The following is a 4795-nucleotide window of genomic DNA, read 5'->3' on the forward strand; positions in this document are numbered from 1 at the left end:
TTTTATAACTGTTTTTATTATAGGCCTCCCATTAAAAATAGACCCTAGCTCACAGGCCTCTAAATATAGCCTGTAAATAAAAAAATAGTTGAAAAAGCACGTGCAGTGGCAGATAGGGAAAACAGATCTAGCAATAAGAATAGGCTATAGATAGTCTTGACCATTTGGGACCCCTTGGCTATTTCGCTCAGGATATGTTATAACCAAGACTTAATCAATATTTTGTTTTGTCTCATTTATAGATAAGTATATAGCCTCTGCGTGATGGGGTTGTGCAATGCAAATGGCTATAACAAGCCCACATACAGAGTGGAATTCACTAATACAACAGTCAAACTATCTAATATAAGGTCTACAGTCCGTGATCCCAAATACTGGAGAAAGTGTGATTCATTAGGTTACAGGATCACCACAGTAGCCCCACGCAGCTATAAAAATAAATGATCAAATCAAATGAAATTTTATTTGTCACATGCGCCGAATACAACAGGTGCAGACCTTTATTAAGAAAAATAAGAGATAACAATTTTTTAAACTAAATAAACTAAAGTTAAAAATAAAAGAGCAACAATAAAATAACAATAATGAGGCTATATACAGGGGGTACCGGTACCGAGTCAATGTGCGGAGCTACAGGTTAGTCAAGGTAATTGAGGTAATATGTACATGTAGGTATAGTTAAAGTGACTATGCATAGATAATAGATAATAGATAATAAAGAACGAGTAGCAGCAGCGTAAAAAGTCTGGGTAGCCATTTGATTAGCTGTTCAGCAGTCTTATGGCTTTGGAGTAGAAGCTGTTCAGAAGCCTTTTGGACCTAGACTTGCCGTGCGGTAGCAGAGGGAACAGTCTATGACTAGGATGGCTGGAGTATTTGGCCATTTTTTGGGCCTTCATCTGACACTGCCTGGTATAGAGGTCCTGGATGGCATGAAGCTTTGCCCCAGTGATGTACTGGGCCGTACGCACTACCCTCTGTAGCACCCTGCGTTCGGAGGCCGAGCAGTTGCCATACCAGGTGGTGATGCAACCAGTCAGGATGCTCTCGATGGTGCAGCTGTAGAACCTTTTGAGGATCTGAGGACCCATGCCAAATCTTTTCAGTCTCTTGAGGGGGAATAGGCCTTGTCGTGCCCTCTTCACGACTGTCTTGGTGCGTTTGGACCATGATAGTTTGTTGGTGATGTGGACACCAAGGAACTTGAAGCTCTCAACCTGCTCAACTACAGCCCCGTCGATGAGAATGGGGGTGTGCTCGGTCCTCCTTTTAAGCGCACACCCCTGAGGGGCGCCCGTGTTGAGAATCAGCGTGGCATATGTGTTGTTGCCTACCCTTACCACCTGGGGGCGGCCCGTCAGGAAGTCCGGGATCCAGTTGCAGAGTGAGGTGTTTAGTCCCAGGGTCCTTAGCTTGGTGATGAGCTTTGAGGGCACTATGGTGTTGAACGCTGAGCTGTAGTCAATGAATAGCATTCTCATGTAGGTGGTCCTTTTGTCCAGGTGGGAAAGGGCAGTGTTAAGCGCAATGAAGATTGTGTCATCTGTGGATCTGTTGGGGCGGTATGCAAATTGGAGTGGGGGTCTAGGGTATCTGGGATGATGGTGTTGAGGTGAGCTATGGCCAGCCTTTCAAAGCACTTCATGGCTACAGACGTGAGTGCTATGGGTCGGTAGTCATTTAGGCAGGTTACCTTGGTGTTCTTGGGCACAGGAACTATGGTGGTCTTCTTGAAACATGTAGGTATTACAGACTCGGCTAGGGACAGGTGGAAAATGTCAGTGAAGACACTTGCCATTTGGTCAGCGCATGCTCTGAGTACACGTCCTGGTAATGCGTCTGGCCCTGCGGCCTTGTGAATGTTGACCTGTTTAAAGGTCTTACTCACATCGGCTACGGCGAGCGTGATCACACCGTCGTCCAGAACAGCTGGTGCTCTCATGGATGCTTCAGTGTTGCTTGCCTCGCAGCGCGCATAGAAGTAATTTAGCTCATCTGGTAGGCTTGTGTCAACAGAGCCGGTGTAGTAGGATTCAATCTTAGTCCTGTGTTTACGCATTGCCTGTTTGATGGTACGTCTGAGGGCATAGCGGGATTTCTTATAATCGTCTGGGTTAGAGTCCCGCTCCTTGAAAGAGGCAGCTCTACCCTTTAGCTCAGTGCGGATGTTGCCTGTAATCCATGGCTTCTGATTGGGGTATGTACGTATGGTCACTGTGGGGACAAAGTCATCGATGCACTTATTGATGAAGCCGGTGACTGATGTGGTATACTCCTCAATGCCATCGGATGAGTCCCAGAACATATTCCAGTCTGTGCTAGCAAAACAGTCCTGTAGCTTAGCATCTGCGTCATCTGACCACTTCCATATTGAGCGAGTCACTAGTAAATCCTGCTTTAGTTTTTGCATGTAAGCAGGAATCAGGAGGATAGAATTATGGTCAGATTTGCCAAATGGAGGTCAAGGGAGAACTTTGTACTTGTCTCTGTGTGTGGAGTAAAGGTGGTCTAGAGTTTTTCCCCCTCTTGTTGCACATTTAACATGCTGGTAGAAATGAGGTAAAACGGATTTAAGTTTCCCTGCATTAAAGTCCCCGGCCACTAGGAGCGCCGCCTCTGGATGAGCATTTTCTTGTTTGCTTATGGCTTTATACAGCTCGTTGAGTGCGGTCTTAGTGCCAGCATCGGTTTGTGGTGGTAAATAGACAAATACGAAAAATATAGATGAAACTCTCTTGGTAAATAGTGTGGTCTACAGCTTATCATGAGATACTCTACCTCAGGCGAGCAAAACCTTGAGACTTCCTTAATATTAGATTTCACGCACCAGCCGTTATTTACAAATAGACACAGACCGCCACCCCTTGTCTTACCGGAGGCAGCTGTTCTGTCTTGCCGATCCACGGAAAAACCAGCCAACTGTATATTTTCCATGTCGTCGTTCAGCCATGACTCGGTGAAACATAAGCCATTACAGTTTTTAATGTCCCGTTTGTAGGATAGTTTTGACCGGAGCACATCCAGTTTATTCTCCAATGATTGCACGTTGGCCAATAGGACAGATGGTAGAGGCAGGTTACCCACTCGCCTACGAATTCTCACAAGGCACCCGGACCTGCGTCCCCTGTATCTCATCTTCTCTTCACGCGAATTACGGGGATTTGTGCCTTGTCGGGTATCTGGAGTAAATCCTTCGTGTCCGACTCGTTAAAGAAAAAATCTTTGTCCAGTTTGAGGTGAGTAATCGCTGTTCTGATATCCAGAAGCTCTTTTCGGTCATAAGAGACGGTGGTAGAAACATTATGTACAAAATAAGTTACAAATAACGCGAAAAAACACACAAAATAGCACAATTGGTTAGCAGCCAGTAAAACGGCAGCCATCTCCTCCGGCGCCATTATTCACAGTGATTCAATTCATAATGATTCAATTATATGGCCATTAAATAACACACGACAGCATGGCACATTTAGATAGCAGAATAGGCCTAGCCTAGGCAGGTAGCTCAGTGGTTAAGAGCGTTGTGCCAGTAACCGAAACGTCGCTGGTTCTAATCCCCGAGCTGACTAGGTGAAAAATCTGTCGATGTGTCCTTGAGCAAGGCACTTAACCCTAATTGATCCTGTAAGTCTCTTCTGTGCATTTATCATTTTCACATAAGTCATTTGCTGAAAGTCCAAGGCCAAAAAGATCATCAAGGACATCAACCACCCGAGCCACTGCCTGTTCACCCCGCTATCATCCAGAATGCGAGGTCCGTACAGGTGCATCAAAGCTGGGACCGAGAGACTGAAAAACAGCTTCTATCTCAAGGCCATCAGACTGTTAAATAGCCATCACTAGCACATCAGAGGCTGCTGCCTATAGATATCACTGGCCACTTTAAGAAATGAAACACTAGTCACTTTAATAATGTTTACATATCTTGCATTACTCATCTCAGATGTATATACTGTATTCTATAATATTCTACTGTATCTTAGTCCGTGCCGCTCTGTCATTGCTCGTCCATATATGTATATATTCTTAATTCCATTCCTTACTTACATTGTGTGTGTTGGGTATATGTTGTGAAATTGTTAGATGTTACTTATATATTACTGCACTGTCAGAGCTAGAAGCACAAGCATTTAGCTACACCCTTAATAACATATGCTAAACACGTGTATGTGACAAATAAAATTTGATTTGATTATACTACGCCATCTACTGGTATAACGTCGTTATTGAATGCAGTTCTAAAACAACTCTAGACTTTTCTTTTGGAAATGAAACCGGAAGCTGCAAAGTAACTCTAACGTCTGGGCTAGAGTTGCTTTATTGACTAGCTAACTTCGACTAGCTACATTCAGTTCATGTCCTTTGCAGATGCCACATTACTGACAAAAGTTTGTACGCATAAAAAAGATCTGTAACCGAGTAAAGGGAGACGTAAAGTAAGAATTGAACCTGTAAATGTTCATTCATAGTCGTAACATAGGGTTTGTACGTTTACAGATCTAATTTAACGTTTACATTTCATGTTTCATGCATGGCTTTTCTTACTATCCTAACAATTTACGTATGGATGTTCTTACGATCTTAACGATACGTACGTTCAACCATTTGGCAGCTATCTCGCTCCATATTGTGAACTCACTCCATAATGGTAGGTGGAAACACAGTGCTAGATAAAACGAATAGATTAATAGGCAGGCTGTGAATGGCCTCACATTCCAGTACAGTAGGAGGCGGTGTAAGCACCCCACGGTTGCGATACGCCAATACATATTTAAGAAGAAGAAGGAGGCGAAGA

This window comes from Coregonus lavaretus, assembly GCF_964263955.1.
Source record: "Coregonus lavaretus genome assembly, chromosome: 21".
NCBI classification, from domain to species: domain Eukaryota; kingdom Metazoa; phylum Chordata; class Actinopteri; order Salmoniformes; family Salmonidae; genus Coregonus; species Coregonus lavaretus.